At 44.6% G+C, this 19,052-nt stretch overlaps 1 protein-coding gene across 3 annotated transcripts in view; it reads right to left on the reverse strand.

Moving 5' to 3' along the window:
- Positions 1 to 19,052, reverse strand: part of LOC146653395 (uncharacterized) — a 118,606-nt gene that overhangs the window by 71,740 nt on the left and 27,814 nt on the right. For all 3 annotated transcript variants that reach the window (XR_014907265.1, XR_014907264.1, XR_014907263.1), the window contains exon 2: positions 9,079 to 9,125. The gene's annotated coding sequence lies outside the window, so the exon portion shown is untranslated. The remainder of the gene's footprint in view (positions 1 to 9,078; positions 9,126 to 19,052) is intronic.

Here is a 19,052-nt window from a genome sequence, read left to right on the forward strand (position 1 = left end):
TGTGCAAACCTGGTAAAGACCTATAGTAAACGTTTGACCTCTGTTATTGCCAACAAAGGTTATGTTACAAAGTATTGAGTTGTATTTTTGTTATTGACCAAATACTTATTTTCCACCCTGATTTACGAATAAATTCTTTACAAATCCTACCATGTGGATTCATGGATTTTTTTTTCACATTCTGTCTCTCACAGTTGAAGTGTACCTCTGGTGCAAATTACTAACCTCTGTCATCATTTTAAGTGGGGGAACTTGCACAATCGGTGGCTGACTAAATACTTTTTTGCCCCACTGTACAAACACCACCAAGTGTGGTTCAATTTCTTACTCTTAAAACCCCCAAATTACTATCCAAAATATACAGAATGCTTTCTAAAACAGATGAATCAATATCACTTCCTTTCAGGGACGTGCAGAGGGGGGGGGGGGGGCCTAGAGGGGCTTGAGCACCCGCCCCTTTCCTGATGAGTGCCCAAAGTGCCCTTTTGTTGAGGCAACTTTTAAATTTTTTTTATTTATTTATTTATTTATTTTTATGTGTGTGTGCGTGCGGAGTCCTGTCTGTGCCCCTCAACAATAATATTTAACTATTAATCATAGTTTTGCTAAATAAAAGGATCTGGCTTGCATCAGTCACATGATCACATTTAACCAATGATCGCCCTCGACGGCAGAACGCGCTGGTTACGAGCCTGGAACGAGCTCACAAAGAGCACGCGCATTTTTAGCGGTCCGGAGCTGTAGGAGAAACACAAGTTAACTCAGAGACACAGACTGATACGACAAAACCAGTAAGTAGGTGTACAGCGTGCACTGTAGTGTGTAGCACACAGGAGTATTAGCTTATTACGTACACATTGGTAAGCTGTCTTGTTGCAACTGACGAACTGAAACAAACGAGCGTGCTGTGTGTGCAACAGCGCGACAAACATTACCTGTCCTTTTATTAACTGCACAAGTAGTGCTGGTCATAGCTGCTGGCTACCTGTGTAAGGCTGTCATGGGTCTGTAGCTCTGTCACCGTTTTAGGGAACATATTTAGTTTTAAAGTAAGTTTCTGGGCATTTCCTGCCTTTCTGGAGGGATTATATTTCACTAAAAACGATCTAATATGCATGTCCACATAATAATTATTATAATTATAATATATTAAAAAACACAAGCTGTATTTTAAAGAACATACATTAAGAAGCAGATTATATTAGATTTATATTTTAAATAAGACAAAATGTGGATTTTACAGCAGTAAAATGATTGTATCTCTACAGTTTAAAAGTGTAATAAGCTTTGCCCTGCACAGAGTGGATAGTGAAACAAATGGAATCATCATAATGACATTATTTCATATTTATTACTCCCCCCTCCTCATTGCTTTATTATTGTAGCTCTAGTAATAAATAATAATGTAAGGATTCTGGATCAGCACACTGATGCCCATAGTATATACAGTATTCTGAAGAAGGTCTAACATGTCACTGTGTGTGCGTGCATGTGTGTGTTTTATTTAGATGGATTTTTAAAAAAAATATTACTCATGATATAACATTGTGCAGACATGGCTGGTAAGGACATGAGGAGGAAACAGCAGGAGCTGTGTGAGGCTACTAAAGGCAGTGCTATAACATTTTTCTGTCATCATTTTATTATAGATTAAGTGCAAGAGTTGTTAGGTGTGGATAATTAGATTATAGTTTATTGCAATAGCAAGTTGTGCCTTGTTCTCACATAGACAGCAAGTGGAGAGTGATATATGAAATGATGGGATGGAAGGAAGAAGAGAAGCAAAGAGTGATTCACAGGCAGAGCCGAGTTTATGTCACAGTTTTTCGTTGCCTTATGGTTCCAAGCGCTGTCACCAATCTTTGCCTTTTTTTATTATCTCATGACACTTGTTTAATCAGCTACCATCTCTCCTGTGGACTTTTTAATGTCTACAGTCTCAGATCAACACAGCCCTGCCCTTCCCATATTAGATTCTTGATGAATGTTTGTTGTTGTTATTCAGCATGGTTCAATGTGCCCCTTTTTAACTTTGAGCACCCGCCCCTTTAACCCTCTCTGCACGTCCCTGCTTCCTATTGCAAAATGGGAAGCGGATTTATCAGTTAACTTAGACCAAAACTTCTGGTCTCAGATTTGCTTAAAAACCTTTCATCTAATTAGAAATCCCAGTCTTCAATTAATTCAATACAAAATATTACATAGAGTGCACTATACAGGTCATCGGATGTTCAAGATGGGCTTTACGTCTACCAACAACTGCTCACACTGCCAAACCAATTCACCGGACAATTATATCCACGCTCTTTGGTTCTGTCCACCAGTTCAGAAGTTTTGGCGTGAGATATGTGAAGACTTATCGAAGTGTCTGAAATGTAACATTCCAACTTCCCCCTTAGTGTGTTTGTTGGGCAGCTTAGATAATGTCACTTCAGAAAAGAATATCGCCCATATGGTTTTCACTGCCCTATGCATAGCCAAGAAAACAGTCCTCATGAACTGGAAAAATAAAAATAATCTTAATTCTAACCAATATAGAAATTATCTATTAGATTACATTAGTCTCGATACAGCCTCTGCCACCACATCAGATCAATTGCTCTGGGCTCCTTTGAACAGCTGCATCACCTAGTGGGGGTGGGGGGTCATAGTTTAGTTCCACCTTCGCTGTTGTGATTGGTGTGGGGGTAGGGACAGGCTTAGGGCGTCGGGGGGTTCCCCAGGAGCATCTTCCTTGGAGGGCTCAACCCGGGGTAGCGGTCATGGCCTATTAAGGGCTCTGTTGCTCTTAGGTGACGGTTTCCTCATGGCTGCGTGCAGCGGGGCTAGGGGAGGGTCTGTGCTGATGGATGTGGGTTACTGACCTGGTAGCCTGGCTGCCCCTGGGTGGGTCTGGGACGGGCGTGAGGTTCTGGGGGCGCTCCATCTCTGGGCTGGGGCCCTGGCTGGGCCTCGGGGGCTTGGGTCCTGGTTGGTGTGTTGCCGGGGTTGTGGGCGGGTGGGTGTATGGGGGCCTAGTCCTGGCGCAGGGTGCCGCCGGTGCATCGAGCCACCTGGGGGGCTCTTCAACTGGTGGGGGAGGTTGTTACATCTTGCAGGAGCTCTCCTCTCTTCAGGAACTCACTATGCAGGAGGGGGAGATACAGGAGAGGTGGAGGAAGATCTCAGCCTGGGCATCTATTGTCTTGCGTAGTCTGGAAGATGAGTGGATGACGGGGTGGGTGCAGTTTTCTCTGAGGTGGGATCGTGGGATCGGGTGGGCGCTGCTGTACTGGGCCCCGGTCCGGATGGGCCCGGACCCCCTTTCCCTGGCGGGTTGCGGAGTATGGGGGTGCCTACTGGGGTCAGCTTTACCTGCTGCTCTCTGGCAGGTAGCTCCATGCCCTCCTGGGTTTTAAATGCACCTTAGAACACACATGCATCAACACTACATATGAGCGGGCGGAGGGAGGTTTGGAGTCTTCACCCCCCGTTCTCTGCGGCCTGCTGGAGCGGGGGGGCTAGGAGGAGAAGTTGGCCGTCCGACTGGGGTCTGGAATGTGGGGCCTCCCTGCTACTGCGGAGTCGGGGCGGTCTGCTTCTCCCCACCGCAGGGAAAAGGGTAACACCACCTGGGTCTGGGTGCAGTTTCCCCCTCCAGGGGCAAGGGTACACATAGTTATACACCCCCCCCCCCCAATTTTTGCACATGTCGAGGAGCGTGTCAGGCTACATTTCACTGTGTGTTATACTTGTATAACTATGCATGTGACAAATAAAGAACCTTGAACCTAGAGTATGCTTGGGGAGTGTAATCGTGTGTACAGTGTCTCTCTATGTCTGTCTCCACGTTGGTTGAGTGTGGAGTAAGTGCATATGAGAGCATGAGGGTGGGAATGGATGTTTGTATCTGTGTGTGCCTGTATGTCTGTGTCTATATGTCAGGTTGGGTATCAGACGCCACCTCTCTGGGGACATCTCAGGCCCTCCAAGGTTTGGAGGCCTATCTCCACCACCACTTCCCCTACCGGTGGCAGACGCCCTCAGACATCGGTGCGTTGGTGGTTCTTTGTGTCCGGGGATGGGCGTCCAGGTACACACCGGCTCACTCCTTGGCGGCCGCTTATTGGGGCCTGGAGCCTGGGGCTCACTTGGGCCCCTTCGGGGGTGGGGTGCCCCCGGCCTCTCGGCCTGGGGCTCGGTCACTCAGGCACGGCTGGCTGCCGGTGGAGCTCACGGGCGCGTCACTGCAACTCCCCCTGGCTTCTGCTCCGCGGCTGCTGAGTGAGCCCTCATCTGGGACTCTCCTCAGCTCTTTCTGGGACAGTGGCGCGGCTGCCCCTCTGTTGGTCTTCCATGGTCTCTTGTGTTCTGGGGGCCTCTGGATGTCTGGAGTTTTGATCTCCTCCATACCTGCTTCATGCCCTGGAGGACGGGGCTGTGGCCCCCCCACACCCTCTAGCAGATCATTACATGAAGGAACCTTTTAAAAAAACAAGCGCATCCATGCTCACAGGTGTACACACGGGTGATCACACCCACAAACTACACCCTTTTTGGCTCCTACCTCAAAGTACACTGTGTTCTGTTGATCTTACGTGCTGCACAATGATGTTTAATATTTATTATTTACTGTCATATTCCCATATACAGTGGGGCAAAACTGTCTTTTATACAGATGATGAGTTCAAACAGGTGCCATTCATACAGGTAACGAGTGGGGGACAGAAAAGCTTCTTACAGAAGACGTTACAGGTCTGTGAGAGCCAGAGATTTTCCTTGTTTGAGGTGACCAAATACTTATTTTCCACCCTGATTTACGAATAAATTCTTTACAAATCCTACCATGTGAATTCATGGATTTATTTTTCACATTCTGTCTCTCACAGTTGAAGTGTACCTCTGGTGCAAATTACTGACCTCTGTCATCATTTTAGGTGGGGGAACTTGCACAATCAGTGGCTGACTAAATACTTTTTTGCCCCACTGTATCATTGTGATGTTGTTTATTGTATTGCTCTCGTTTTCTTCAGCTTGTTTTATTTTTTCTTTCTCAACAGGTGAAATTAAAAAAGTATCTACTGTTATCTATTGTTAGCTAGTTTATTGTGATGGTGTTGTTTTTATTATGTTGCTCTTTGGTGATCGTGGTGATCCAGGTGTTTTGTTTGTTTTTCTTTTTTTTTCTCAGTATTGCAGAAGCACACTGCTTTAAATGGCTGCAATCAAGCTCCGTTTACACCTTATACAAATATTACAAATATACACTTTCCTCAACAACATCTCAGAAGAGTTAAATGGCTCTATAACATTAATAAAGCTAGTAGTAGCTGAGTGTGTTTAGAGTGTTTGTGCTGTTGGCAAACTTAAGTCAAAGGTCATTAACAGGTAAATCAGGATCAGCCCATTTTTGTGGGTCATCGCCGATGCTTAGGTCCGGCTCTACTATATAAATGTCATTTTAGTCTATTATTAGGTGGTTGCCAGGCGACATTAAGGCGTCGTAATATATAATAAAAATATTCAAGTTTTGTGGCTATGAATTGAATGTAACTGTCATGAAATTATGGTATTCAAAAATGACATTTTAGCCCATTTCTAGTCAATATGATGATACTGTATGTTAGATAAGAACCACCAGGGCCGTACGATGGACGTACCTGTGTTGCTGTGTAGTAGGAATTTGCAGACAGAAAGAAATGTGTTGTGTTACAGTATTGAACCTGTTAGCAAAAGCAGCAATGCCTCATCGTGTAGTCAACTAACTGCACACATCCATCGTACGTTCACTACAAATCCTCCACCTCTATCCGCGTAAGCATCGTGTTGACATGCTCACCTTTCCCCATCTTTACCATGCATCCCACACAACATGATGTTACAGCAAGTCTGTTTGGGAGACGTGTCAACACAGAAATTAACAGGGTTATTTGGGAGGCTACATTTTGTAAAAGCTGCTCAGACAGCAGTTCTTAGATGCAGTACCAGCGTTGCTGTCATGGTTACAGTTACAGCCTGGTTACAGTGACATCAAAGCACAAACCAGGAAAAAAAATCCATTACTGTGAAAAACAGCAGTAACGGGGGGAGAAAAATATATGACACAGAGTTTAATTGACATTAGTCCTCCCCCTCTCCCTCCCCATCCTGCTCCTCCTGTCTCAAACACTCCTCCCACACCTTGCCCTCGTTCTTGACCCCTGACCTCCCTTCTCATGGGGCCTCTGCAGAGCTGTCTGGCCCCCCATGTCGCGGGCCTATTAACAGGCCTCGGCTCATTGTAATGATTCCTCTCCTTATGTCTGTGCAGCTGCTGTAGCGCTGAATAGAGAGGATAAATCTGGGATCCTCAGCATCATTGTTTCACTGCCACTCTCTGCTGTCGTGTGGGGCAGACAGAGCAGGGAATAGCTGCGGTTCACTGTCCCTCCCTCCTGTTGACAATTTATTTTCTCTGATTCAACAGATCTGCTGCTTTCGCCAGCACGTGTCACAAATTTCATTAAGCAAAAGTTGTGAAATTTCCAACTCAAGGACCTGATTTTTCAAGAGTCAAAAAAGTTCTTTGTTAAGCTGGAAACTGACGTGATGGATTTCATCCCATCATGCTGTAAATTAAGATTATTGTGACCAAAACATCAGGTGAAATGTGTTGCAGTAACTCAGAAGTCCTCCAAACGCTGCAAACAACAAACGCTGCATGTGTTTGTGAACATTTGAATCTGTGTGTACAGTATGTGTCATGGGGCAGCAGACAGCTGCTGCAGGCTCCATCAGTCAGCTGCTGTATTTATAGGGTGATGACCACAGAACAACAACAGCTGCATCACACGGGGACAAACACAGAAAGTGAGAGAGAGGACGCAGGAATCTCTTCAATTTCACTGCTGCTCAAAATGGCCGGAGTAGCCAGTTAATGCCCAGCCCAGCGCTGACGGGCATAAAGTGCACAATGCAAATAAGACTGTACAAACTGCTGTTCTGGTTCAACTGCTAACCTGTAGATACCACTGATCCACAATGGGACGTTTACATGCTACTGTTTTAAGATAAAACTGCAAGAAAAAGTCTATTTTAGACGCTTGTGAACATGTAAATTAAACTTTTCTACATGTCAGCAGCCAGCTTTTTAGTGCCAACACTTTGAGTTTCAAATCAAATCAGTCAGTCCGAGTGTTTTACTGTTGTACTATTCTATGACTGCAGATGGAGAGGATGCTCTAAAAATGCAATTAATAGTTTATCTGATATGCAGCGATGAACGGTATGGCATCCCGACCCCAGACCACCATCACGATGTTGAGGACAGGGCTCTGTGGGGGCCATACCATCTGTTGCAGGGCTCCTCCATGACTCCGCAATGATAATGCACCATAGACGATAATCCAAACTGATGACAGCTTTTGCACAGTCGTAGAGATCGATCTGCTTCGAGGGCATGAGTTCAGATAAATCCCTGTATAGAATTATCATGCTTGAGATTCCAACCAAAAGTAGAATCAGCGTGGAAGTGCCAAAAAAATGCAGTTGTTGATGATACAGAAACAGTCACTTGAAGCCCACAGCAGCGTGTCTGAATGAAAAGCATTTATGCCTCCTGGTCTCCGTACAGTCAAAGAGCCATGTCAGTGTTATTTTTCACGTGGCTTAAGTTGGCAGTGTAATTGCTGCATGTTGTTATATGGGTGTGATTTGTTGGGATTTTTTGGTTTTTATTGGCAAAAAGCAGAGTTATGTTCAGCCGCCAACTGTCATGGTGAGTCAGGCCCTGCAGAGACCAGACGTGTGGCCAGCGTTTACTCACCTGTAACTTAAAGAACGCTCCTACAGAGTGTTGCCGTTCACAGTGGAAGATCCTAGAAAAGCTCATAGTGATATTAAATATCTGTTGGTTTTCAGCTCTGCTAAAAAAAAACCCCACAGATGGAACCAATCAGTGTCTGCTAAACATCACTGCTCATCTCAACTGGACTCTTTGACTGTATATGTGCTGCTGGAAGGGATGTGGTCTATGTAACAACCTTCTAGGGTAGGTGACAGCATGTGTACGAGTATGTTATTTAGCACAAATGCAGTGAGTCAGTCTAAGGACAGAGCTTGCTAACTCAACTTTTTAGCTCATAACTAAGAACACCAGCATCTTTTCCAAATACGATCACTTCCGGCTCCAAAACAGAAATGTGATGATGTCCAATATACCAGTGTTTAGTGAAGTAGTTTCAGGGTCTTGGTGTTTGTGCATCAGGCTCATGGCACGTAGTGTAAGTGAACCACTTTAACAAAACCACCCGTGCTTTTCCTGCTGCGACAGGTTAAAATCTTTGCAGTGAAAACACTGCTGATCCTAAAGGGGCTGCACACCCACATAAGTGTTTTTTCACTCATTAGAATAATTAGGAGTCTGCTGTAGCTGGAGGTGGGCAGTTCCATGCTGCATTTATGTGTCACTAGCAAGACAAATAAAATAAGCTGCAGCGACGTATTACCAGTCAGTGAGTACCTGCAGTTTTTTACTCACTTCTATTCAACCCTGTTCAACAGGTATATTGAAGCCTCATTAAAGTTACAAATTATGGTGTTGCTTTCCAACGCTCGGTTAGTGCACACACTGTTATTGTACACGACAGCTCATTTCACAGGTGAGTGCAGGTTAATTCATTTGGCCAAAAAGAAAAACAGGTGCAACCAAACCAAGAGAACGAGCACGCTAACAAGTTAAAACACCTGGTTTACTGTAAGTGTGAGCACTTCACTGTTTTACCATCACACGCGAAGAGGAAATCAGTAAAGTTCAGCAAGGAAACAACATAGAAGTAAATCTGTGATCTCAGGTGGACCTTCAAGGATTATGATTTGCTTTTACTTTCCAGACACGACTGACAGCAACGGATCACAGCCATTAACTTATTTTGTTACCATTTAAAGTTTGAAGAAACTGTAACTTTGTAACTTTTTTATTACAGAGCAGAATGTGCACACGAGAGCTTCTCAGAAAGCAGAGAGACATCTGTGTTAGCTGGTAGCACTAGCTAACAACAGCAGTGTTCACAGTGACAAATCTCTACTAGTACTACTGATGACTGTCAAATCATCACTTACCCATTACTGCCAGGAGTCACCTGTGGATCCAGGGCTCTGCTTGTGTCCTAAGGATGGAGAGATGAGACAAGTTAATATTAAAAGGCTTCTCTGCCACCACAGCTGGAGAGTCTGAGACAAAGGGAAATCCAACTAGGAATGGTTGATCTGAGCTGCCTGGACAAGTAAACTTAGTTAAAATTAGTGTTACCCCCAACAAGCCAACGCACCAACAAAACCAACGTTTAAAACAATTGAAAGTTTAAACAGTGCATGAAGCTTCTTTAATAGTTAAAGTCAGAAAATCCTTTTTTTGTTTGTTTTTGAAGTCTATCAAAGCTTCTGACAAATAAAAAAAGAGCATTTACTTGTACACAGAAGTTTTATTTAGTATTATATTTAGTACAGCTGGCATGTTTCTGCAGTTTTTAAGCTGTGTAATTTTTTAGGCTGGAGAGCTGGTGAGAACCGCAAAGATACTTAGGGAGAACAAAACCAGGAAAACGTAAAAGCTGAATTTACCGAGAGCTGCTAAAATGTTTATGGTTGTAACAGCGATGTCCATGTGGGGAAAAATCTCCAGGTACAAACTGTGTGACCTCTAGAGACTGGATTCATCATGGTAGGAAATGAGCCCATAAACGTCTGATGGGCTTTGTGGTCAGGAATACGACGAGTGATGGTCTTCATTCAGGTTAAACAGAAGGAGACAGAAACTTGATTTGATTTGTTCAACGTAATAATGACTTTTATTTATTAATGGACTTGTTTTTAAAGGCACCCTTTCACGGAGAGTCCAAATCTGACCAGTCTATGCTTTATCACACGTGTGAATCATGCAATCCAATATTCCTTCTAGCAGTTATAGTTTCAAGTCATGGTAATGGCTTTTAGCCGCGTTACGTAGCCCTACATCAAAATGATCACATGCAGTTTGATGTGCAGATATTAAATCTGGGACGAAAAAACTGGTTTTTAATTTGGACTTTGCAGATTCTCCGATTTCCCGGGGATTCCATCGTGAATGTGAAGCAGCAGTTTTACATTATACTGCAAAGCAACTGTAAAGCGTCACTGCAAAGATAAAGGTCTGTGGAGAGTCAGGGGCCTGCTGACGCTGAAAGGATGTATCTGTAAGAGGAAGGTAGATTGTGTGTATGTGATCATTCGGCTGTGACGCTACCTGATTTCTAATGACAGGCCGCTCCTCTGTGGAGGACAAAGCCTTTTAAAACGAGTTTGGCGCCTTGTTTACAGTGTGTAAGGGAGCTTTAACGAGGCCCATTAAAGACACCTGGCGGCGCTGAGAAGGCTCACGAGAAAATGACGCCGGCTTCGGTTCCCTGGTCGCATCCCGTCCCGGCGAACCCCATTAAAAGTGCGACGCGTCTCGTTGCACGTGCTCAGTCTGTGCTGCTTCGTTTCCGTACGGCTTTGAAGCATTTAAAGGTTGGCGGGGACAAAGAGGCGAGTGAGCAGGAGGGAGAGGTTCATCCCGAGTTTGAGCTCAGCTGTGATGTAACTGTGGACGATGGCTGTGCCGCAGTCAATTTCAGAGGAGATATCCTCAAACGACCTCGCCTCCCTCCCTTCTAGCTGTCTCATCCTCTCTCTCTCTCCAGGCTGGTGTCATTTATCTCCTCCACGCCCCGTCTTTCTTGCATTTTTTTTGCTACAAAAAGCTCCAGCTACCCTTTTATACCCTCATGCGGGCTCTAATATTATCTCCTCTCTTGCTGTCAGCTCGTCCATGCATCACTGCCTCTGCTCTCAGGCTCCAGCACTCACACACAGGGAGGATAATATCTCCCGCTAAATTCATTTTAGCAGGACTCGAGCAGCACGTAGCAAATGTCCAACCCCATGGTAAAGCTGCTCTCTGGATAACCTTACCGCTTTTAATAACAGTATATCCCCCAGACGTATTTAGTGCTACTATATGTTTATGGCCCCTCTGCACATCTCCAGCGCTCCCTGCGCCGCTGTCATCATCGCTCGCCTTTTGCGCTTCCCTCCCTCCCTCGCCTCTCCCTCTCCTCATGTAGCTGAGATGCTACTGCCATTACTAATTCACACTTAAGCTGATTATTTGTGAATATCAGATCATTTTAAACCCCTTTTGTGAATGCTGTGTCTCCACACACCTATATATGTGTGCATGAGTGTGTCTCCTCTCCTTTCCCTGAATGATGGAGGGTGGGGTAATCTGCAGCCCCGTTGCCATGACACCAGACAGCCCTTGCTTGGCGAAGGCACGTAGCTTCCTCTCTGCTCTATTTCCCCAGAGCCCTCCGCTCAGGAGCATGTGTGCATCAGTGTGTGCACGCGTGTGTGTGTGTTCTCTGAATCTGGGAGAGTCATATATGATGCACATGATGGAAAAAAACCCTCATATTTACTGTCTCAACATGTGCAGCGGAGGAAAGGATGGAGGGGAGGGGAAAGCAAAGAGGACCCATCTAAAAGGCAAATAAAGGATTTTTTAATGCAAATATTTGAGCTAAACCACTAAACTCAGGGTTAGGATTGGAAAAATATTAGTCTACTAGACATTCCTGTGAATTATAGTCAGCTTCATCCGCTCCTCTGCAGGCTTCCTGTTGCAGACGCTCGCAACATATGCCCACCGCAAATCTTCTTTTACGAAGCGGGTCGGTTGCCCCTGCAGCCATGTTTCATTTTTATTCGTCCTGGCTGCGGCTGAAGCAACTTACTCTGAAACCCAAACTGAGGGCAGCTTTTTCAGTCCACACGCAGTGACCCCAGTCACCTCACACACAGTCACGAGTGTCAGAATATGGGATTAGGAAACTTGCGACTGTTTTTGCGCGTTACCCTCTGCATGAACTGAAAATGAATCGCTGCAGCTGAAATATCTGAGCATGCCCAGAACTCCTTGTCGAGAGACAATGATGGCTCCAAAAAGTAAAGCGAAAGATGTTTTCTTGTCTAAAGAAACTCATTTTTATGCTTTGCAGGTTCTCTGTGTATATCTGTCCTTATTTTGCTTTTTTAATTTGAGACTTTAGGTTGAATTGCTCTGCCATAAAAGCTGTTCCCAGACCTGACGCAATTACTTTTCATATAGTCTCAAAAGGCAATCACAGCATTTTGAAGCACTCTCTCCTCACAGCTCTCGGAATCCTAATAAAAGTGTCCATGCCAGCTCCGATCCATCTCTCTATCTCCAGACTCCAGCCTAGATGAATAATTTAACAGGCTATATTTCCAGCCATCTGCTTCTCTCTCTCTGTCTCACTCCCTCGCTCGCTCATGCTCCCGCCATCAGTCTTCTCCTTCCCAGTAAAGTCCCTCAGATCGAATTCTGCTCCCTTTCTTATGCCGGCCTGCGGTTGGTGAAGCGGTTCCACATGTTTAATTCAAATTAGAAAATGTATTTTTCATTATTAGGGGTTCCTGCTCTCACCACCATTGTTTTGCCCTTTATACCTTCCAATTAAAATGAAGATATTTAGGGTCAAAATAACTGCATTTACATCACAGATGCAGATTTCACTGGATACCCAATAAGGAGGAGGGTCGATGTCAAACATTTTTTTTCTCAAAGAATGGACGGGGAGCCGCTGACTTCTAATTCACAGGTGTTGCTGCTCCGTTGCTCGCTAATCTCGGGGAAATGTTGCAGATCTTCTGGTTTTCACTCAGTTGTCAGTAAAACAGGACAAGCACATGATGAATTACACCGTCTGTGTGACACGTTTTGAACATTAGCGAACAGAAATCAATTCCGGGGTTGATAAATGAAGCTAAACGAATGTGTGCCATTGGCACAAACAGGTGAAACATGCACGTCTGAGCCTGTTATCAGTCAGTGCGTAACTCAGTCTCACCTCTTGAACCCAGCAAACTGTGTAAACTGTGTCCACCTGTGAGTCAGCAAGAGTAACATTAAATGAGAAAAGGTGAACATGATGATTTAAAAGTAATGCAGAACACCTGATCACATTATAGCCCAGTGTTTTCTGGGCTACAACACATGTCCACCACAAACTGATGCATAAAAATTCACCTGAATGCAAGAATGCACAAATAAAACCTACGCCCATCAATTATACACTGGACTACATGTTCTTACATGTAGTCCAGTGTATACAGATGTACTAGATGGCAGTATTCTTATACTGCCATCTACATCTGTAGATGCTCTTTGCTGGATAACAGGACGCACCTCTAAATCATCTCCAAAGCCTCTCTGTGGGTAACTGAAGCCAGAGGAAGCTTTGAGAATACATATACATCCCGCATCAAGTCATTAACGCCGATCAACATCTGCAACAGTGCCTGTCAGAGCCCAGCAGAGGTCAGCCAAGTTCCTCTTCCCCGTCTGCATAATGAGCAAAACGGCCACATGTTCCTCCACCAGCATCGTTTTCATTATCTGCGTGCAACAATTACACCGCCCAGGTAACTGATGATCACTGCCGTGCTCGCAGCCACGGTGCAAACAGGCGGGCAACACTCACAATCTGAGTGAAAAAGATCCCATAATTACATATGGAGAGACACTGGCTGGTTGCACAGCGGCTGGGATTTATGCAAGCAAATAAAAGCAAATCGCTGAGGAGAAGGCAGGAAGGAAGAGACGGGAAAAACGCCAGTGAAGGTTAATGTTAATGGAAGGGAGGACCACGAGAGACGACTGAGTCAGGCTGATGATGCGGCTGAAGATGATGATGAGAAGAACACGATTTTGTTTCCTTGTTAGAAGCAGACATAAAGGAGCGGACAACCTAAACACCTGTGCTTCCAAGTGTTGGAGCGCAGAGCGTGAAATCTGTGTTAATGACTTTTGGCCAAAGTGAGTTCTTTTTATTTTCTGCACAACAGCATTTGTGGCTTTTGTAAACAGTACTTGAACCCATATAAGCCACAGATGACGAGATGTCTCTGCATACTCGTCAGTCGGGCTGTTTATCACATGATGGCTGTGAGCTCTCATCATCTAGCTCTGCCGTTTTCTTTCTTTTCTTTTCGGTGGCATGTGTTTGCAATGCTGCAAATGTCACATGTGTCCTGCACAGCTAGCGCTGTATTTATGACAGACCACAACTGACAGTAACACATCAATCACTGACCTGAATTTCCACTTCCTGTTCTTGGAGAGCAACTGTAATACGCTCGACTCCTGGTTAAATCTCCCAAACACGCTGTGCTCTGAATTTGATCATATTTGAGAGACTGGATGGTTCAGACAGAAATAATCTCCAGTCCTGCATCTTTGCCACAATTAGCTCCAGATACCTTCAGTTAGGTTTTCCCATTTCATGATGCCGTGATACCACATTCTGTCACATCACTGCTTGATTTAAAGACAGAGCCGTATGACATCAGAATATCTTTTATTAAATGCTGACAGGATCTAGCACATCGCAAATTATAATCATGCATTGTATACAGACGAGCCACTAATTAAAAACAAAGGGAATTATCACTCATACTAAAGATTCTCTTATTAAATGTTTAAATGATGGTAGTGGGGAGTGCGACCAATTCCATACAAACTGATTCACATCACTGTCATCCTCAGGGACTCCTTTTTCCTCTGGATGGAAGCATCGCCATCCTAGTGGTGGCACCAACAGGCTGGCAAAGAAAACGGTGTCTTGCTTTTTATTTATTCTTCTTCTGCAATGATGCTGAAACACAACAAGAAGTAATTTGAAAACACCCCCCTGGCTGCACTCCTGCCTGGAAGAGATCTCTCCCATCAGGATAGAAAAGTCTCACCGTAGCATGAAAGTGATCACTCAGAACTTTGTATTGATTGGATTACTCCAGGCCTCGAGGGCGGTGTCCTACAGGTTTTAGATCCAGGTGTCCTTGATCCAACACAGCTGATTTAAATGGCTTCAAGTTCTCCAGAGGCCAAGTAATGAACCAACCATTTGACTCAGGTGTGTTGACCCTAAAACATGCAGGACACCAGAGTTCCCCACCCTTGCTTTACAGGAACAACTGGCCCCAAACCACCACAGGATCTCCTCACCGTACAGTTCATGAATCAAGTTACAGTTTTTTGCATTACTTATGATAGATTTGATCAACAGTGACAGATACAGCTGCACACCTAGTGAAGAGTAGTTAGCGCTCTTTAAGAACATGTTATGATACCTCTGAAGTTCAGCCTGCCCAGGAAAGGACATCCCTGCTTCTTCTAGCACTGACACTCACACTGCAGTGCACCTTACTGCATGATCTATCAAATTATTCCGTTCAAAAGTACAGCATCTGCAGTTTGCACCGAAGGTTTTTTTTAAAAGGGGGAATTTGGTTTGCATGTTAAGAATGGCCTCCTATGACCTGAAAGAGCACCCTGAAACACACACACGTTCCCTCCTCTGATCCATCTATATTCAGGATTTTCTGTTGGCTGGCTGCTGATCCTGTTGATCAGGTTAGCTGGCAGCCGGCGGGGACACAGCTGTTCCTGTGTAGCACCTGCAGCACAAGCAGCATCTATTACAAATACACAAACAGTCTCTGATTCCCCCAGACGTTTGCATTCAGCCCGACCTCCAGTGACCGCCTGGATGTATTTATGATCTGCTCTATGCTCCAGCAATTAAACCCTGTGAACCTCTGCATGGTGAAAAAGCCACAGTCGGGTCAAAACTGCAAACACCACGTCTGCTCTGGCCACCTTGTCACCTCAGTAATCCAATCAGCTAGTGGCCAGATGCACTTGTAACCCCCCTTTAGTTTCTAGTCGAATCAGTGAAGTGAAGCACATAAAGAGAAACCATCCATCCCTACAAAGCGAAAAGACTGCAAGGTAAAGGGAGGAAGTAAGGAGAAAGGAGAGAACGAGGGGAAAAGAGAGGGGGGCGGGGCAGGAGTGAGGGACAAGGACAACCAAAAGAAAAATGGGGTAAGAAAAGAGGAGGAGGAAGATAAAGAGCAGGAGAGGCACAGGAGAAGGAGCGAGGCATGGCGGGGGGAAAGAAAAAGAAAAAAACGGAGGGAAGGGGCTCTGGAGGGGGAAGCGGGAAGGTGTGGGGAGGTAGGGTGGGGGGGCTGCCGCTGCCGATGCCGGAGCACAGCGCGGCCAGGCTGAACCGATTGAACTGCAGTGGAGGTCAGGGAGTCCAACATTCCTCTGGAACACTGTGTTTACAGAGGAGGGAGGGGGAGGCGGCAGGGGGCTGGGGAGGGGCGCGAGGGGGACGACACACAGGGAAGGAAATCATCTCCCAGAGACCCTCGTTTAACAGAGTGTGTGTGTGTAGGTGAGGCTTTCAGCGCATCGTGAAGAACCCTTTGAACTGGACTATTTTACTGTTTTATATTTTGATCAGCTGTGCATCCCCATTTAAATTCAAGGAAATGTGTTTGAATACACAGACAGCCACTTCTTTACTTTAAAAAAAACACAACCATAACATTTAACAACATTTTTGATACTCGTTTCACTGGTAGCAAGAAAAGCCAATAACATGTTCATATTCTGCTTTTCTTTAGTGAAAGAATTAGTAAAGAACCTCCTTAAAAAAGAAAAGCATCAAGAACAGTGTTGCCTGTCAATCAAAGCGACAACCTGGGTATCGGACCACAGAGACTCAGCCCTGCAATCATCCCTCACCATGTGGCTGCCTTTCACTCTCATTATCCTATAAACACGTTGCCTTTCTCCATCTGCTGGCACAACAGAGAAACTGCAGTGGAGCCGGTGACAGTACGCAGCGCTCGCTCTGCTCTCAGACACTTTAAGGAATCGCTGAAGGATGCACACCTAACTAATTCATTTCAAGTTAGCACTTAACGCCTATTCAAGGCGTATACAACAAAAGCAAACATCCTTTCAAACTCATGCATGCAAGTCTCACTTTGTGTGTGTGCAGCAATATGTGCCAGTTACTGTCCAGACCATATAAGTGTTAGGATTCACATTTAGGCGCTGACTGTTTTTGACTTGGTAAATATTTAGTGTTTACTGTGGGAAGTATCACCCCCGGCATCCGTCAGAATGGCATTTCAGCGAATCAAAGCAGAGCCAGAGACAACTGGCTGCCCCGGCTTTCAGACTGAATAATCAATGTGTCCCCAGACTGCTGCGTAGCAACACTTGGTCGCAGAGCGGCAAAATACCCAGAAGGACTAGGCTAAAGGTTAGGAATGGCAAAATATTGAAGGAGATTAAAATCTTGCCCGATGGCAGGGGCATCGGCTTCAATCCCCCACTTATGATTCCCACAGAGGGCAGAACAGCTTCAATTTGACATCAGGTGTCAGCTCCACTTTGTGCTCTTCAGTCAAGTCACAGTGTTGAACTTTTTACCTTTGAGAGCCGACTGTCATTTGGCAACAGACTGACTAAGACTTGACCAGCACTTCCTAAAACCCTTCAAATCGAAAGACCGTTGCGCAAATACAGACTGACAACGGGAAGTCGTGTTACTGTAACCTTGTCAAAGCACGGGGATCTCCAAGCTGCATTCAGAAAGGAAAAGAACAGGACTTTCATCTACCGTAGATTTATATCCTCTTCACTTTTACATGCATATTACATCTCATTATTAAAAATATGAAGATCTTTGTTCTATCCACTACCAGGGCGCCAGAACGCAAACAAGCAAATGAGTTTCTCTTATTCACAGAACCAACATTATTCTGTTTGCCCTCTAAAAATCACCCCATCAATAACCACAGCAAAGACGTTTCTCAAGCATGTGGAGTTACGTGAGAGAACAGTACTAATCAGCTCCTTCCAAAGAGTTAACGTCATACTGTCTTTAAAGTCACCATGATTAAATCTAACCTTAATCTATCAAATCTAACCTGATCCTAACTTTATGTTTTGGAGAATAACAGAAGTCACACCTCACTGAATGCCAAGGCTTGGGACAACAACCATCACAGCTCAGGTGATGTGATGCCTCAGGGTTCGGGTTAAGACTTCACATCGTAAAATTCAGTTTACATGGTGCTCATTTTAGGAAGTTACAGGCCAAACAGCATCTTTTTTAAAAAGCATTTCTTTTGAACTGTACTGTATAGTAAAGTACAAGTATCTTAATACTCATGTACATGCCTTACTTAGTTACTTTAATTACTTTTTGTGGTGACATCACTCAAGAGCAAAGAAGCAAACTTCATCCTCCACTGGATGCTCATCTTTCCACAGCAGCTCACTCCGCAAAGAAAATGAATCACCTAATAATAATAATAATAATAATAATAATAATAATAATAATACTACATTTTATTTAAATAGCGCCTTTCAAAGCACCCAAGGACACTGTACAACAGATAAAAACTGGAAATATACACAATGGTAAAAATAGAAGATAAAAGTTAAAACATACAGAAATTTAAGAATAGGCAATTTTAAACAGATGAGTTTTGAGGGTGGACTTAAAAAGAGAGAATGAGCTAATATTTCTGAGGTCCGGGGGTAGGGAATTCCAAAGTCGAGGGGCAGAGCAACTAAAGGCCCTCCCTCCCATTGTGATCAGACGAGCAGAGGGAACAGAGAGAGAAAGAGAAGATGAAGATCTGAGGCAGCGGGATGGGAGCTTCATCTGTAATAAGTCAGAGAGGTACAGTGGAGAGAGAGAATGAATAGCCTTGAATGTATACAGAATTATTTTAAAATGGATGCGAAATTTGACCGGGAGCCAGTGAAGTTGCTTCAGGATTGGGGAGATGTGGTGGGTAGAAGAAGTCCTAGTAATAATACGGGCAGCAGAGTTCTGGACACGTTGGAGCTTGTTGATAGATTTTTGTGTGAGGCCAAATAATAATGAGTTGCAGTAGTCAATTCTAGAGATAACAAGATTATGGATGAGAATGGCAGTGGCGTGAGGTGTGAGGAAGGGGCGGAGGCGATTAATGTTACGGAGTTGGAAATATGCTGCACGTGTAATATTATTGATATGTGAGTTAAAGGATAATGTGCTATCGAGAATGACACCCAAGCTTTTCACAGAGGGAGAGATAGGGACCAGCGAGTTATTGATGGTGAGAGAGAAATTGTT

Source organism: Rhamphochromis longiceps, linkage group LG14, assembly GCF_057381845.1.
Source record: "Rhamphochromis longiceps isolate RC_006_pf linkage group LG14, R_longiceps_female_GT1.1, whole genome shotgun sequence".
NCBI classification, from domain to species: Eukaryota; Metazoa; Chordata; class Actinopteri; order Cichliformes; family Cichlidae; genus Rhamphochromis; species Rhamphochromis longiceps.